Source organism: Natator depressus, chromosome 1, assembly GCF_965152275.1.
Source record: "Natator depressus isolate rNatDep1 chromosome 1, rNatDep2.hap1, whole genome shotgun sequence".
Taxonomy (NCBI): domain Eukaryota; kingdom Metazoa; phylum Chordata; order Testudines; family Cheloniidae; genus Natator; species Natator depressus.
The window spans coordinates 312667752-312687225 of NC_134234.1; positions in this window are offsets into that span (position 1 = coordinate 312667752).

Sequence of the window (19474 nt, forward strand, 5' to 3'; positions counted from 1 at the left end):
GTATGCTCTGGTGATCGAGCCCTTCCTCTGTCTCCTCCGCAGGAGGTTGACAGGGTTGGTGCTGCGGGAGCCGGAGCTGCTGCTGGTCCTGTCAGCGTACACTGATGACGTGCTCCTCGTGATCCAGGACCCCGGCGACTTGGCGCGGGTGGAGGCTTGCCAGGTCATCTATTCGGCAGCCGCCTCCGCCCAGGTCAACTGGGTCAAGAGCTCTGGCTTGGTGGTAGGAGACTGGCGGCAGGCGAGCTCCCTCCCACCCGCGCTTCAGACCATCCGGTGGAGCGCGGGTCCTCTGCTCTACCTCGGCATTTACCTTTCTGCCACGCATCCCTCTCCGCCAGAGAACTGGAAAAATTTAGAGGGTGGGGTGATAGAGCGGCTCCGGAAATGGACGGGACTACTCCGATGTCTCTCCCTCTGAGGGCGAGCGCTGGTGCTTAATCAACTAGTTCTGTCCATGCTCTGGTACCGGCTCAATATCTTGGTCCCGGCCCTGGGTTTCTTGACCAATCTCCGGACTTCGGTTCTGGGGTTCTTTTGGTCAGGAACACACTGGGCCCCTGTAGGGGTTCTTCATCTACCCCTGAAGGAAGGAGGACAGGGCCTGAAGTGTCTACACATTCAGGTCCGTGTCTTCCGCCTCCAGGCCCTACAGAGGCTCCTCTATGGTGCAGGCAGTTTGGCGTGGAGCACACTGGCGCATGCCATCCTGCGCCGCATCCGAGAGCTCCGATATGACCGGCAGCTCTTTTATTTCCGTCTGGGAGGTTTTCCGCGAGACCTCTCGGGGCTGCTGATCTTCTACCAGGACCTCCTCCGGACTTCTGGTGGACCTTCTGCCACCTTTGGAGGGTGAGCAGCCCCGCTGGGCCAGCCTATATTCCACCTTGGTTCCGAGGCCCTACAGGGACATCAGTTGGCGGCTCCTTCACGGAGCTGTGAGCACGGGCACGTACTTGGCGCGGTTCACCCCCGTCCCAGATACTTGTCCCTTTTGTGGAGTGAGGGAAACCCTGGTGCACGTATATTTGGAGTGCGCCAGGCTCCAACCCCTGTTCCAGCTCCTCACAAATCTCCTATTACGTTTTTGGTTGCATTTTTCCCCTCACCTTTTTATTTATGCACTCCCCATCCGTGGCCTCAAAGGCATGGGATCTCCTAGTTAACCTCCTCCTGGCCCTGGCTAATAAGGCCATCTATAAAACCAGAGAGAGGAGGTTGGCCGATGGAGTTTCCTGTGACTGTGGGGCCGTTTTCCGATCCTCAGTCCGTTCACGTATCTGGGCGGAGTTCCTCTGGGCGGCGTCCACCAACTCCCTTGATGCTTTTGAGGAGCGGTGGGCGCTGTCCGAGGTTCTCTGCTTGGTGTCCCTGTCTGGGCCTCTTTGTCTGAGCCTTTGACTGGGGGACAGAGTAAGGGACCCCAGCCCCAGCAATTGCTGCTGCGGACATTACCACCCTAGAGGGGTCCTTTCACCTGTGGGTGCACGTGTCCACCCCCCAGCCTGCCCCTCTTGTTGGGTGCTTTCAGAGGAGGGAATTGTTGGTGACACTCGGGCATGGCGCCAGGTAACTCGAGGGGGTGGAAGACCACGAGAGTCGAGGAAGCCCCCAGCTCTGGGCCCAGGCAAGCTTGAACACTTCCCTCCCCTGAAGCTAATGAGAAAACAATTGTGATTGGTTGCTGTGTTACACATTGCATATGCTGCTGTTTTTACTTTGTAAGTGTGTTATGCAAATAAAAACATCTTTTGCTTCAAAAAAAAATTACTCTCCTGTATCCAGCTGGCCCAACCCTGTCACAACATCTAGCAGATAATAAAGTGATAGGTAATAGTCAGCATGAATTTGTCAAGAACAAATCATGCCAAACCACCCTAATATTCTTCTTTGACAGGGTAACAAGCCTTGTGGATGGGGGGAAATGGTAGATGTTGTATATCTCTACTTTTGTAATGCTTTTGATACTGTCTCACAAAACCTTCTCATTAGTAAATTAGGGAAATATAACCTAGATCAGAGGTTCTCAAACTGTGGTCTGCGAGCTCCATTCAGGATGCTGTTACTATGTTATTAGCCAATTATAGTTGATCAAATAATAATACTTGGTCAGTTATTTTTCTGAGAGAATACAAGCTAAATATTTCCCCTTCCATACTGTTTAAATATGAATATTTAGTACCATAGTAAATGAAACAATGAATTCACAATACTGTGGCTCTTTTGGGTAATGTTGATCTCTGATTTGGCTCCTGAACCACTGAGGACTGAGTATCACTGGTCTAGGTAATACATGGCTACAACAACACTGCATACAACAACAGTGTTAAATTTGGTTGAATAATCTGGCAGTGTTTCCTATTATTCACACAGGAATAAATTACTACTTGTTACTTAGATGAATCTGACTAATCAGCAGTTTTGTACTGAGATACATTGCCTTGTGGACTATGCACAGGTTCAGGCTAGGATCTTCTCAGGTCTTGTTCAAGTTAAATTTGAAATCTGCTTCAGTTACCACCTCTATAGACCAGGGATAAAAATATCGCCATCCCAAAATGTTAAATCAGCATGAGTCAGGCTCCATCAAAATCATGGCTTAAAAAACTTGAGGATAGAGTTGGTTTGGTTTATTTTTTAAACAGTGGGTTATTTTTGTTTGTTTTCTTAGATTTTTTTTTTTGAGCCTTTAGGATGCACTAGGGTCACATTATTTTTCTCTGCAGACATAAACTTACTTTAAAAAAGTTCTCATATATTCATACCACTTCTTCAGCTGGGGCTTTAAGATAGACAGCAATTATTGTGAGACTAACAATAAGATTATGAGATTTGGCCTGTGTCACATAGGTGATATGAGGATAAGTTAGTCTGCATAAATATGAACTATAATGTGCAACCATTAATGAAACATACAACTTTTTCCCATCAAAAATATGGTAACAAATCATTTTGACTTTCTCGTTGCATTTTAAAAATGTTGAAGCATTTCATTTTGATAAGGGAAAAATATTTTGTTTCAACTTTATCATTTTCATTTCTTCCATTTTGATGTTTATATCAAACACATTTTAATATTTATTAATGTATGTGTAATATATATTAAATATTGTAATGATTCAGGATTAGGTACATGAAATGGTATTATCAAAATTAAATGATTCAATAGTTTCCAATTGAAAAATGTTCATTTTCTGGGAAATTTCGGCTTTTTGTTACTTTCTGTGGTGTGGCTGTGGTGTGTTTTCCCCAGCTAGAAATGAACTCTTTCTACTAAGATCGGTGTATAAAACCTATTCATATTTTAGTTGATTTTGCCCAGACTCTTAATGAAGAAGTTGTTGTAGTTTCAGTTCATAAATAAGGGTATCCTCTAGCAGAAGATATCTGATGACAGAAGGGCATTGTGGCTTTGCTAGAAGAGTAATGACCTTGATGACCTGTTGACCTAAGATGTGGTTGAACCAGGGCTTATGGTGCTCCATCACTGGACACCCCCCACTCTGAATGTCTGCAGTGATAGTCTCCACTCCTCCCTATCTCCACTGTTCCCAGAATGAAAGGATGAGAGAAAGCCTCTTCTCCTGGACCCCGATGAGGAAGAGGAAAGCGGTCTCCTCTTCTTGGAATCCTCTGCCACAAAATAAAATACAGTGAAACATGTCTTATATGACCACTAAAGACATCAGTAAAAATTGGTTGTCAATGACAGGGAGGGGGTGCCTAATTAAAGGGAAAAGAAACGTGTACTAGGAACCTTGGTGGGAGGCCACCTGTTTCTAGACCTTTGTCACTTGAGAGGGGTTTGCCCAGTCGAGGAGTTGCTCTGTTCAGAATTCAATGCAAAATAAAATTAATGAAAGCTGGATGCTGTTACAAATAAATAATGCATCACTGTGAAATTCAGAAGATGGCAGTTTAGAGGTCAACTCAAATAAGTTGTTGTAAAGCCACTGATGTTTCTGTTTTTTAACCGGTGGACATTTATTGAAGGCTTTGGTCATATTATGATTTAGTTTGAAATGCAAAGCACCAAAGTTGATTTAAGGCAGTGCGCAGCATGGTCATTGTGTATCTTTTTTATGTAATGATTCAGTTAACTGGAGAGTCTAGCCCCAGAGCTTGCCAAATCTATTTATATGTTTACTTACCCTAAGGTACCTGCAGTGAAAATCCCGTGAAAAAGCATGATCATTAGCACCCAATTAAAGAGAAAACTTATGCTAATGAAGCCAGGAGTCATTTAAACTGCTAGGAAAAGAAAGTGTTTAATGAATATATTTCTGGAAACCTTTTGATGTTCATGATAACTAGTTTAGTCCAGCTCCTAAATTAAGGGCAGTTTAAACATTACACAGACATTTGAAGGTTGCTGTATTCAGAGAAGACCTTTTTCAGTCTTCTGGCAGCGAGCTACATCTTACTGCATATTCAGATTTAGTCAAAGCACTTTACCAGTGGAAAAATCTACTAAAGAATTCTATTTGTTTTTTAGATACTTTTCATAAATCTTGGGATGTGGAAGTATAAACTAAAACATTTGAAACTGAAACTGTATAAGGGCAGAAATTTATAGTTCCTACATTAACTATTATTGTCTATGCAGTACACTGAAAAATCCATAATATGTCACTCTTCAGTCTATGTAGTCGCTATGAGTTTTAGGACTGAGTTCAGTCAAAGTTAGAAATGCTAGAAGTGCTTTAGTATTGTGCAAATACCATTCTTTGCTCAGTGACCTTATGTTAATAACAGACAAGAATTTCAGAGGACTTTTATAAATACACATTTTTGAAAACTCTAAGTTGGATCCTGATCCTTGTTCAGATCAGTTCAAAGGTGCCAAACGCTTCTCTAGATGAGCACCTGAGCATTTCCGATGGTGGAGGGGGCATGCTAAAGTACAGACAGGTTGCATCTGCAGCAGCCTGCAGTCCAACAATCCCTGGCTGCTCCCATAGTCTAAATGTGGGCTGTAATATGCTGATGTAATTTAACATAGCCCTGTGGCTCCTCTAAGTTACATCGGCAACCTAATAGCACCGCAGCTGCTCTGGGCATCTGAGGACCGCAAAGGTTTAAAGCCTCAGTTACTTGACTCTCTTCAGCTGTGCCAAACAGAGCTGTGGCTTCTTTGATGAAGGATGTCATAACGTTGCCTGATTGATATTAATTAATCTTGTGCTTGCTTAGCTCATCTTTCTCTCTAATATGTCAAGATAAATAACAGATCAAGGCACATCTGGTTCCCTTTTGTTGTCGTTGTTGAGCTCCTTCATGTGTGATGGCTGGCTGGATGGGCATCCCCTATATTAAACTCTCAAACCAAACTTCAGGTGTGGTTGCCAGGTCTCTAGTTTTTCTATTCCTTGTCTCTCTCTTTCCTCCATCTCATATAGTTCTCTCTCTTTTTTTGTTGATTCTCCCCTGGAAGCTCCTAAATGAAACACAAACCATAGAAAAATAATTTTTGAAAGTGACTGATGATTTTGGGTGTCTCAGTTTTTGGGTGACCAACTTGAGACCCCTTAAAGAGGCTGAGCTCCCAAACCCTGCAAAACACCCCTTTAAGGTGTTTAAAAGTGGACATCTGGAATCACTAGTCAGTCCTGAAAATCTTGGCCTAAGACCAGGTGTAAAGAATGTTTTACAGTGCCATCACTTAGGCAAGGTGTTCAGGTACTACAGTGATGACAGCTGTATAAGAACCTAGCCGTACTATCTTTAGCTCAGAAAGGAAAGAACATATTCTGCTCTTGAGTGATGAAACTATCTCCAAGATTGAGCTGAAAGGTCTGTATGACTCCTTGCTGAGCAAATCATTTGAATGAACATGCGTAAAAATACAACATTTAATATAAGTAGTGTAGGTGTATCTGCATAAAGGCATGCACAAAATAGCAATATCTCAAAAGCAATGGAGAAAAGAAACAGGATTAGAAAGCCCTGCTCAGGTGCACACATGCAGATCTTCAAATAAATTCTGCCACCTGCACTCAAAGTTTGCAGTCATAACCTCTGGTGAGTTCAAAGCACAGAAATCTGACAGGCATGACAATTCTGGCCAGTAAGACTCTGCTGTCAGCCTCTGTAGTTCATGTCCAAAGGCTGTGGTGATCTTGCCTTTGTGGAGTTTGGAATGGAGATTTGTACTGTAAGCTAGTTCAGCTGTGAAGCCCTTCTGCTTGGTAATTCCTGAGCACTTCTGTAAATGCATGTACAGAATTGCTAACTGTGGGCATTAGGTCCTAGAATCAGTAGGCCTTCATATCTGCTGTGCAAGCTGAAGACTTGGATTCTAGTCCTTGATCTAACACAGACTTCTTATGTGACCTTGTCATTTAGTCTCTTGTGCCTCAGTTCCCCATCTGTAAAATGGGGATAATAGCTCTGTCCTACATCACAGGGATGTTGTAAGGATAAATACATTAAAGATTGTGAGGTGCTCAGACACTACAGGAATGGGAGTCATGTAAGTATAATATTATATATGATATAATATGGCTTGTATTGTGTTCCTGCCCATCATATATGGAGTGCACCATGTCAGAGTATTTGAGCAAGTATTGATACTGCTTCCTTTAATTTGCTAAGGGCAGTTGTTGCAATATTATTCATTGGTTGCATTGTGGATATACCCTTGTTCTGTAGTGATGCTGTGGGGTAGTGCTGGGTGGGGATGGCATGTGCACCACACTTGAATTGTTTGTAGTCAGCATTGGTGTGGCGCAAGGGTGTACTGATGCATTAATGTGTGATAGCTTACTGAACCACGCTTTCAGAAGTGCTTCATAAACTCTAACAAAAAGAAAAGGCGTACTTGTGGCACCTTAGCCACTAACAAATTTATTTGAGCATAAGCTTTCGTGAGCTACATACAGCTCACTTCATCAGATGCATGCACTGGAAAATACAGTAGGGGGATTTTATATACACAGAGAACATGAAACAGTGAGTGTTACCATACACACTGTAATGAGAGAGATCAGGTAAGGTGAGCTATTACCGGCAGGAGAGAAAAAAAAACATTTGTAGTGATAATCAAGGTGGGCCATTTCCAGCAGTGGACAAGAACGTGTGAGGAACACTAGGGGGTGGAAATAAACATGGGGAAATAGTTTTACTTTGTGTAATGACCCATCCACTCCCAGTCTTTATTCAAGCCTAAGTTAATGGTGTCCAGTTTGCAAATTAATTCCAATTCAGCAGTCTCTCGTTGGAGTCTGTTTTTGAAGTTTTTTTGTTGTAGTATTGCCACTTTTAGGTCTGTAATCGAGTGACCAGAGAGATTGAAGTGTTCTCCGACTTGTCTCTACGTAAAAGAATAAATGGACACAAATCTGACGTCAAGAATTATAACATTCAAAAACCAGTCAGAGAACACTTCAGTCTCCCTGGTCACTCAATTACAGACCTAAAAGTGGCAATACTACAACAAAAAAACTTCAAAAACAGACTCCAACGAGAGACTGCTGAATTGGAATTAATTTGCAAACTGGACACCATTAACTTAGGCTTGAATAAAGACTGGGAGTGGATGGGTCATTACACAAAGTAAAACTATTTCCCCATGTTTATTTCCACCCCCTAGTGTTCCTCACACGTTCTTGTCCACTGCTGGAAATGGCCCACCTTGATTATCATTACAAAAGGTTTTTTTTCTCTCCTGCTGGTAATATCACCTCACCTTACCTGATCACTCTTGTTACAGTGTGTATGGTAACACCCATTGTTTCATGTTCTCTGTGTATATAAAATCCCCCTACTGTATTTTCCAGTGCATGCATCCGATGAAGTGAGCTGTAGCTCACGAAAGCTTATGCTCAAATAAATTTGTTAGTGTCTAAGGTGCCACAAGTACTCCTTTTCTTTTTGCGGATACAGACTAACATGGCTGCTACTCTGAAACCTGTCATAAACTCTAACATTTCTTTTGCATGACTAGGTGGCTAGTGCCACATTTGGCCACACAATCGATTTTGAGATTAAGGCTTGGAAACATAGACCCTATCTGGAAACAGGATCTTCCATATACCACAATTTCCATTGAAATATGCTTTTCTGCAGACCACATTTTCTGTCATGTAAATGTCTATCTGCCAACAATTCTGGCCTGAAAGGATATGCACTGTGGAGCTGATGCAAGCATATGCTGCAACGTCTTTAGCCACAGAATACAAATTGCAGTGTACCACACAATGCGTGGTGAGTTTCTGGGTTTTAAAGTGAAACTTGCTTTCTCTACCACAGGCTCCCAAGACCTGGGCAAATTCTGTTCTCTGGTGCACAGGAGTAAATTTGGAGAGTAGTTCCACTGAATTACTTTTATTTTCCTCCTGAGTATTGGTAGGACGCCATACACACGGGGACTCTCCCCTGTCTAGGGCCTTCAGGAGTGACTGCAATGAAACTAATAGATAATAACTTACAGGTGAAAGCAAGATCAGACCTTGACCCACTAAGTAGTAAACAAATGAAGTATGGAGTGTACTCCTAGCTTTGAGCTGTCATTTTACATTTGTTAGTTTGCGTCAGACCCATAACCCCAACGTCTGACCTCAGGTACATATGTGCAAAGGCTGTAGCAAGGGGAAGGCAGCTGAGAAAGGCTCAGTCTTTTCCCATTGCCTCCCCCCGCCAGAGCTTTTCCTCACCTCAGGGAAAGACTCTGGCAGTGGGAAAAGCCTCTGCCAGCTCCCTGTTGCTGGAGCCTTTCCTAGCTGCCGTGAAAGGCTCCGGAAGGGGGGAGCTGATGAAGTCTTCTCTTGCTGCCTCCCTTCTGCCAGAGCCTTTCACTGATGTGTAGCTGACTGCTTTTCATTGCAGCATGTAACTACATGCCACCGCCAGTGGTGTGTATTGTAGATGTAGCAAAAAGGGTGGTCCCTGCTCCAAAGAGCTTACAGTGTAAGTAAAAAGAAAAGGAGTACTTGTGGCACCTTAGAGACTAACCAATTTATTTGAGCATGAGCTTTCGTGAGCTATAGCTCACTTCATCGGATGCATACTGTGGAAACTGCAGAAGACATTATATACACAGAGACCATGAAACAATACCTCCTCCCACCCCACTCTTCTGCTGGTAATAGCTTAAAGAAAAGGAGTACTTGTGGCACCTTAGAGACTAACCAATTTATTTGAGCATGAGCTTTCGTGAGCTACAGCTCACTTCATCGGATGCATACTGTGGAAACTAGTACCTCATTCTTCAAAGCCCTTCCAGAAATTAAAGGAAATCTCATTGTTAACATATCTGGTGCAAGGTTCAGTCTGAAATTACTGTGGAATTTCTTTACCCTCATAAGGACAAGGGGCATGGAAATGTGTCATTTCACAATGCTTCACTCTCCCTTGCGGATAGCTGTGCTGCCATAATGCATTTTTGACCATTTTTAGTGTAAACAGATTTAAGGATCTATTTGTCTTTTGCTTTTTACACAGAAGCCATAACATGAAGGAACCACAGACAGAGAGGGGTTTACATAGCTATGTTTACTAGCTGTACACACCATGAAATGCCCTGTTATGCATATACAATGCTGCTAGAGCTGGTTTCTAAAGCACAGAAAATGGCGAACACCACTAGTGCTTACTGGCTACTTAAAGGGATACGACTCAGTTACTGTACACTAAAAGATCACACGTAATTTGGAAATCAGTAAAGCTTTGATAAAGTAATTTTTAGTCTCTCATAGGGGCACAAAGAAGTGAGTTTTGTTGGACGACTTGGTAAAGAAATAGTTGAAGTGAAGGACAGAAAGATAGCAAAAGCAACCTCTGAGATCCTTAGTCTCTTGTAACGTGATTGAAAGCTCACCAAGTCAATAGAAGTTGTCTTATTGACTTCAGTGGGCTATAGATCAAGCCTTTGAAGCATGATCAATTCGCTATTACTTGAGATATGGGATTGGATCCTTGACCTAGCTCTGGCTGCTTTGTGCCACTCCTCAGTGCAAAGTAGCCTCAAAAGAGTCTTAATGAGTCCTTGGGAGATTTCTCCAGTGCAGCGGGATCCCCAGGTGGTGCAGAGTCACCATAGCGACTCTGGTGCCACCCCTTCCCAGTCCACAGTGCAGGAAGCCAGGTAGGAGCATCTCCACATCCTGGCAACCTGCCAGTGCCAAAATGGCCCCTTTTGGGGGCTGTGGGCAGCCAGGGAAAGTCAGGCAGTTCACTTGCACTATGAGTCCAGAATGGCACAGATCAGCCCAAGGAATGGTGCTTAAAGCCACCTTTGCCCCCTCCCTTGGTCTTGAACCAGGAACCACTCAGCCAGACTAAAGGCTTCTGCCCATTAGTTTTATTTAGTTCAATGCAGATACACTAGAGCTTTCATGCAGTTGCTCCCTGACCTCAAATAATTTCTTTCAATAAAAGGATTATGGATAAAATTTTCACTTAGGCTCCTAAACCATTTAAGCATTTTGGCAAATCTTACCTTGCAGAGTGAGATGGTCATTACATATTCAATACTGTAAATTAAAGCATAGTCTGTTGATTTTCACAATTATTCTTTTAAAAGCAATAATGCATTGAAAGAGGATTTATTTTCAAGTGTGCACTCAGGGGTAAGGGGACCAGGTGGTGGAAGGTCCTGGCAATAGGACATGGAGACTTTCATTCAGTGTAGCTGCTTTTACATCTGGCCAAGGCAGTAACGAAGTGTCATTATCATATGATGGTTGTTGGGTGGGTTGTGGACAATGATGTCGATGGTTGGGGACGGGAACACAGCTTTTGGAATTGTATTAATGAAACAAGGAGAGAATACATTTAAAGCTGTTTGCTTTTCACAGTTTTGAAGTGTCTTCTGAATCTGGCAGCATTGAGTCATCTATTGTGGTTTTTTTTGTTTTGTTTTTGTTTTTTGCATTAGTAAATTACTGAGCATATCTTACAAAGAATGAAATAAATGAGATTCCTTGATATGCATGAGGAATTTTCGGTAGGTCAGCGGACATCTGAATCCCCTGGATGTGGTTGTAAACATGGTGTGAAATAAAAATTATGATGCCCTGTTTCTCATTAAGCAGTTATTTTCCTATTCCTTTAGAAAGCTCTGTCTCCTTTTGTGGATTCACTGTATCTCAGGCGGAAAGGAATGACACTCCATAGTGACACTTGTCTGAGAGAAGGATTCTTCAGTTTCAGAACCTTGAATTGGCACAGCAGAAAGGTGAAGTATGCACACGAATGCCTGCCCTGATCCCAAAGAAATCTGCCATCTGCATTGTTGTGACTGGTTCTCAAAACAGAGCAGCTGAGATTTTTAACAGCATGGCAACATTCTCTTTGACTGACTGCTACCATTTTGATAGGTTTCAGAGTAACAGCCCTGTTAGTCTGTATTCGCAAAAAGAAAAGGAGTACTTGTGGCACCTTAGAGACTAACCAATTTATTTGAGCATAAGCTTTCGTGAGCTACAGCTCACTTCATCCTTCTTTTTACCATTTTGATGTAACTTTTTGAGGGTTTATGCTTAGGTTTATTAGAGCTGGTCACTCATAAGGGGTTGAGGCTCGCTTGTTGTTCTGCCATTAGCAAGTGCTTCCTCCCCTCATGCTTGAATAGTTCAGATAAATGTTTTATTTAACTGCAAGCCTTTTACACAAATTCTCTCTTTCTCTAAAGACTCTTATTATGATGAAGGCAAATGCAAGCTCAGGGTTTTTAAAATATTAAAATGTAACGCTTTTTTGGATGTATTTGCATGTGTGTATTTTCTATCTATATTTGTACACACATATATCTATACACACAGAAAAATCTATATCAAGATCTAGATCTAGATACTCAAGGAGTAGCTTTGTTAGCTGGTAATAGCAGCAGGCTTTTATCCTCTATGACCCTGTGATCCTAAGAGCCGCTTAATGCCCACTGGCAAAGGGTTAATGTAACAACAACCCCTTTCAAGCCTGACAAACACACAACGCCTAACACGTTGCTGTCACCATAGTTACCTATAAAGAATGTTGTGTGAGATATCAAATGTAAGCTGGTGACACGCTGGTCATTAACGTCATTGTGAAATGAATGTATGACCACCACAGAAGGAATTCTGAGTGCTTACTGACAGTATGCTTGAAAGTCTGTAACCAAATAAACGGAGAAACAGGTTTTCTTCTAGACAAGAGGGAGGCTAGTTATCTCCAGGTCCCCAGTGTAAATTGAACATGGTGATGCCAGAGATAATGGTCAGTTCATTTGCCTCAAAGGTAAACATCAGGAACAAATTAACAGGAGGATGTGAAATCAGCAGGGGAAGACACAGGAGTCTGAACCCCAGGGGTTCATCCTGATGCTAGTGACAAAGACAATAAACTTTGGGTAATATAAGGAGAAGCAAGAAGACACTTGTGTTGTCCATCACTGAGGGAACAAAGAGATCAGCACTCTGCATCTATGAACAGTGAATCCCCAGCTGTGTGGGTTGGTAATGCTAAGAAGGTGAGAAAACTACCTTCGGCAATGATTGTAGCCTGCTGAGTTAAGTTTTAGTCACTGGAAAGGCTGATTACACTTTTGTTTTATTTATAACCATTTTCTATTACCTCTGCTTAGTATCACTTAAATCTCTGATCTTTCTTAATAAACTTATTCTTTGAATTATAAATTCATCTCAGTACTGCTGTGTTAAAGGGAGTTGTGCATTCTCTGCTGAGCCAACAGGCTGGCGTGTGTTCTGCCTCTTTGGAGACAGCAGATCAGTGACTTCTGTGAGTGTCCAATGGCAGGGGCTGGATACCTCAGAAGAACTCTCCTTCAGGGGATTCAGGAGCTGGGGACACTGCATGTTACCTGCAAAGCAAACGGGATGTTTTGCAAGGGTGTTGTCCAGGTGAAGGAGGAGCAACTACATACCCCTCAGGGTGAGTTTGTTGTCTGTTTGTTTGTTGTAGTGTGCTTGCTTGCTTGCGGTGTGTCTGCTTGATTTGAAGTTTATAGTGTGGTCTGTTTGGGGGGCCATGTGCTGAGCTTAGCGGCCTGTGAGGCAAGGCTGAGAGCTTCCTAACAAGGCTATAGCCTGCCATTCTTTGATTCCTATTACTATTAGGATCCCTTAGCGAGGAGATGGGGCTAACTCAGAGAGAACAGGGGTTTAAAAAGCCAGCTCCTAAGTGACCAGAGGAGCTAGCAAACAGGAGCAGCAAAAGGAGTTCAGAGAGGGAGAGTGAAAGCCGGATCCTCCTAATAAATATTATCTAAACTTAGGCCAATAACTCCCACTTCAAAAACACACATGCACATACACAAAGAAGACACAAAAAACCACTCCTGCAAGCATAAAAATAATGCAGGCAGAAGTCCACAGCAGAGTAGGCGCTATCCAATTTATTGCCCTGAATGCAGCATATATGATTTACTTGCCTTGTGAGCTGACGGAAGATGTGTGCATTTGGTGCAAGCAGCTCATGGTCCTCAGAGGCAGAGTATGGGCTCTTGAGACCAGAGTGGTGGAACTGGAGGAGCTAAGGGAGACAGAAAGGTACGTATATGAGACTTTCTGGGACACAGTAAAATGGTACCAACTCCAGTCTGACAGACTCTGTGCTGCTGAAGTGGATGAATGTCTCGGGAAAGAAGAACTTCAAGCTGGAGCAGAGGGAAACAATCCTGTAGTTGGGATCCTCCTTCCAGATAATGTCATGGTAACCTTTCGCACTGGGGATACCTCTCCAGGGGAGGGGACTCATGTTATTAGGAAGAGACAGGCAATAGTGATAGGGGAAATTGATTACTGGAAATATAGATAGCTGGGTTTGTGATGACTGGTAGAACTGCATGGTGAATTGCTTGCTGGGTGCAAAGGTTGCCCATCTCTTGAAACACTTAGACAGACTTACGTGCAGTGCTGGGGAGGATCTGGTGGTTGTGGTACATATAGGTACCAGTGACATAGGCAAAGCTAGGAAAGAGGTCCTGGAGGCCAAATATGGGTTGCCAGAAAAGAGATTAAAGTCCAGGATCTCCATGGTAGCATTCTCTATAATGCTTGCAGTTCCACACACAGGGCAAGTTAGACAGGCAGAACTGCAAGGTCTCAATGCGTGGTTGAGATGATGGTGTTTGGAGGAGGGTTTTAGGTTTATTAGGAAGCGGAGAACCTTTTGAGAAAGATGGAGCCTATTAAGGATGGGTTCATCTAAATCAAAATGGAACCAGATTGCTGGCATGTAAAATTAAAAAGGTTGCAGAGGAGTTTTTAAAGTAGGGGCTGGGGAATGCTGACTAGTGTGGAAGAGAACATGTTTCAGACAGACACTTCCTCTGGGGAGGATTTATTAAAGGGGATAGTCTACATCCTAGTGAAGAGGAGAGGGTAGAAATTGAGGTAAGAGCTGATGAGAAATAGACAAACAAAAGAGTCTCATTCAATTACAGCACATGAAGGCAGACAACAAAATAATGAAAAATGTTATGTGCTTGTATACAAATGCAAGAAGTTTAAATACTAAGATGGGTGAACCTGAGTGTCTGGTATTGGTATAAAGAAAAGGAGTACTTGTGGCACCTTAGAGACTAACCAATTTATTTGAGCATAAGCTTTCGTGAGCTACAGCTCACTTCATCGGATGCATACTGTGGAAAATACAGGAGATGTTTTTATACACACAGACCATGAAAAAATGGGTGTTTATCACTACAAAAGGTTTTCTCTCCCCCCTCCCCACTCTCCTGCTGGTAATAGCTTATCTAAAGTGATCACTCTCCTTACAATGTGTATGATAATCAAGGTGGGCCATTTCCAGCACAAATCCAGGTTTTCTCCCCCCCACCCCCAAAACCCACTCTCCTATTGGTAATAGCTTTGTGACTTTGTCCTTACCCATAACTATTTTACATTTGGGGACAATGTATACCTTCAAATCAGCGGCACTGCTATGGGTACCCGCATGGCCCCACAGTATGCCAACATTTTTATGGCTGACATAGAACAACGCTTCCTCAGCTCTCGTCCCCTAACGCCCCTACTGTACTTGCGCTATATTGATGACATCTTCATCATCTGGACCCATGGAAAAGAAGCCCTTGAGTAATTCCACCATGATTTCAACAATTTCCATCCCACCATCAACCTCAGCCTGATCCAGTCCACACAAGAGATCCACTTCCTGGACACTACAGTGCTAATAAACGATGGTCACATAAACACCACCCTATACCAGAAACCTACTGACCGCTATTCCTACCTACATGCCTCCAGCTTTCACCCTGACCACACCACATGATCCATTGTCTACAGCCAAGCTCTGTGATACAACTGCATTTGCTCCAACCCCTCAGACAGAGACAAACACCTACAGGATCTCTATCAAGCATTCTTACAACTTCAATACCCACCTGCGGAAGTGAAGAAACAGATTGATAGGGCCAGAAGAGTTCCGAGAAGTCACCTACTACAGGACAGGCCTAACAAAGAAAATAACAGAACGCCACTAGCCATCACCTTCAGCCCCCAACTAAAACCTCTCCAACGCATTATCAAGGATCTACAACCTACCCTGAAGGATGACCCAACACTCTCACAAATCTTGGGAGACAGGCCAGTCCTTGCCTACAGACAGCCCCCCAACCTGAAGCAAATACTCACCAGCAACCACATACCACACAACAGAACCACTAATCCAGGAACCTATCCTTGCAACGAAGCCCGTTGCCAACTATGCCCACATATCTATTCAGGGGACACCATCACAGGGCCTAATAACATCAGTCACACTATCAGAGGCTCGTTCACCTGCACATCTACCAATGTGATGTATGCCATCATGTGCCAGCAATGCCCCTCTGCCATGTACATTGGGCAAACTGGACAGTCTCTACGTAAAAGAATAAATGGACACAAATCAGATGTCAAGAATTATAACATTCATAAACCAGTTGGAGAACACTTCAATCTCTCTGGTCACTCGATTTCTGATCTCAAAGTGACTATCCTTCAACAAAAAAACTTCGAAAACAGACTCCAACGAGAAACTGCTGAATTGGAATTAATTTGCAAATTGGATACAATTAACTTAGGTTTGAATAGAGACTGGGAATGGTTGATTCATTATAAAAAGTAACCTATTTCCCCTCATTTATTCCTTTCCCCCCCCTCTTGCTAAACCCTGGATTTGTGCTGGAAATGGCCCACCTTGATTATCATACACATTGTAAGGAGAGTGATCACTTTAGATAAGCTATTACCAACAGGAGAGTGGGGTGGGGGGAGAGAAAACCTTTTGTAGTGATAAACACCCATTTTTTTCATGGTCTGTGTGTATAAAAACATCTTCTGTATTTTCCACAGTATGCATCCGATGAAGTGAGCTGTAGCTCACGAAAGCTGAAGCTCATATAAATTGGTTAGTCTCTAAGGTGCCACAAGTACTCCTTTTCTTTTTGCGAATACAGACTAACACGGCTGTTACTCTGAAACCAGGTATTGGTATAATAGGTATCACAGAAACTTGGTGAAGCAATGTTAATCAATGGGACACAACAATATCTTGGTAAGCAATATATAGGAATGACCAAGTAGGTTGCGTTGGTGGGCACTATGTGAAAGAAAGCATAGAGTCAAATACAGTAAATATCTTACTTAAATCAAACAGTACCACAGAATATCTATGGATAGAAATTCCATGCTTGAATAATAAGAGTATAGCAGTAGGAATATACTGTCAATCACTTGACTGGGATAGTGATGGTGATTGTGAAATGCCAGGGAGATTAGAGAGGTTACAAAAACAGAAAGCTCAGTAATAATGGGGCATTTCAACTATTCCTATATTGACTGGGAACATGTCACTTCAGGATAGGATGCAGGGATAAAATTTCTAGAGACCATTAATGACTGCTCTAGTCCTGGAACCCACAAGGGGAGAGGCAATTCTTGATTTAGTCCTAAGTAACGAATAGGATCTAGTCCAAGACGACTATAGCTGAACTGCTCAATAATAGCAACCACAATGTAATTACATTTAACATCTTTGTGGGGGGGGGGGGGGGGGAAATACCAAAGAAACCCATCACAGTAGCATTTAACATCAAAAAGGGGAACTACACAAAAATGAGGAGGCTAATGAAATGTAAATTAAAAGGAACAGTCACGAGTGAAATGTCTGCAAGTTGCATGGAAACTTTTTAAAAACTCCATAATAGAGGCTCAAACTATATGTTTACCTGTCTCCCCACCCCCACAAAAAAGAAGTCAGTAAGAGGACCAAAAAATGCCACCATGACTAAACAGTAAGAGTTAGTTAGAGACAAAAAGACATCTTTTGAAAACTGGAAGACATATCCTACTTAAGAAAACAGAAAGAAAGGAATACAAACTGTCAAGTCAGGTATATTAGGCAGGACAAAAAAGAAATTCAAAAGCAACGAACCAAAGACACAAAAACTAACAGCAAATTGTTTTTAGATACATCAGTAGCAGGAAGCCTGCCAAACAACTGAGGAGCTAAAGGAACACTCAATGAAGAAAAGGCCATTGTGGAGAAGCTAAGTGAATTCTTTGCATTCGTTTTCACTTCAGAGAATGTGAGGGAAATTCCCACACCTGACCCATTCTTTTTTGGTGACAAATCTGAGGAACCATCCCAGATTGAGGTGTCAGTAGAGGAGGTTTTGGAACAAATTGCTACAAGTCACCAGGACCAGATGGTAATCACACAAGAGTTCTGAAGGAACTCAAATATGAAATTGCAGAACTATTAACTGTGGTATGTAACCTGTCCCTTAAATCAGCCTCTGTACCAGATGACTGATGGATAGTTAATATAATGTTGATTTAAAAAAAAAAAGGCTCCAGAGGTGATCCTGGCAATTATAGATCGGTAAGCCTAACTTCAGTACCAGGCAAACTGGTTGAAACTATAGTAAAGAACAGAATTATCAGACACACAGATGAACATGAATGTTGGAGGAGGAGTCAACACGGCTTTTGTAAAGGGAAATCAGGACTCACAAATGTATTAGAATTCCTTGATGGTGTCAACAAACATGTGGACAAGGGTGATCCGGTGGATATAATGTACTTGAACTTTCAGAAAGCCTTTGACAAGGGCCCTCATCAAAGGATCTTAAACAAATTAAGCAGTCATGAGATAAGGCGGAAGGTACTCTCATGCATCAGTCACTGATAGGAAACAAAGATTAGGAATAAATGGTCAGTTTTCACAGTGGAGGGGATAAATAGCAGGATCTGTACTGGGACCAGTGCTGTTCAATATAGTCATAAATTATCTGGAAAAAGGGGTAAACAGAGATGTGGCAAAATTTGCAGATGATACAAAATTACTGAAGATAGGTAAGTTGAAAGCTGATTGTGAAGAGTTACAAAGAAATCTCACAAAACTGCATGACTGAGCCACAAAATGCTAGAAGAAATTAAATGTGGATAAATGCAAAGTAATGCATTTTGGAAAACATAATCCCAATTCCTTACACACAAAATGATGTGGTCCAAATGAGCTATTATCACTCAAGAAAGAACTTGGAGTCATCGTGGTTAGTTCTCTGAAAACATCCTCTCAATGTGCAGAAGCAGTCAAAAAAATTAACGGAATGTTAGGAACCATTAGGAAAGGGATAGATTATAAAACAGGAAATATTATAATGACACTATATAAATCCACGGTATATCTACACCTTGAATATTGCATGCAGTTGGGTTGCCCCATCTCAAAAAAGATATTAGAATTGAAAAAAGTACAGAGAAGAGCAACAAAAATCATTAGGGGTATGGAACAGCTTCCATATAAGGAGAGATTAAAAAGACTAGGACTTTTCATTTTAGAAAAAAGACGACTAAGAGGGGATATGATAAAGGTGTATAAAATCATGAATGGTGTGGAGCAAAAGAGTACCCCTTCACATAACACAGGAACCAGGAGTCACCCAATGAACTTAATAGGTAGCAGATTTTAAACAAAAGGAAGTACTTCTTCACACAACACACAATCAACCTGTGGAACTCATTGCCAGGGGATGTTGTGAAGGCCATAAGTACACCTGGGTTCAAAAATGAATTAGATAAGTTCATGGAGGATAGGTCTATCAATGGCTATTAGCCAAGATGGTCAGGGATACAACCCCATGCTCTGGTTATCCCTAAACCTCTGACTACCAGAAGCTGGGACTGGATGACAGGGGATCAATCACTCAATAAATTGCCCCTTTCTGTTCATTCCCTCTGAAGTATGTGGCATCTTCCCCTGTCAGAAGACAGGATGCTGGACTAGGTGGATGAGTGGTTTGACACAGTATGGACATTCTTATGTATTTCTTGGGGGAGCAGGCCACTTACAGACAAATTTTACCAGTTTCCATCTCCTATCTAGCTAGCCAGAACTCCAAATTCCTGTGGAACTCAGCACACACATTCTTCACAGGGACAGGATTCTATTGACTTAAAGAGTGCCTTTCTTGTCCATTCAGTATCCTGCAGCTTGACTGCCCACTCAAAATACGCATTTGCCACCT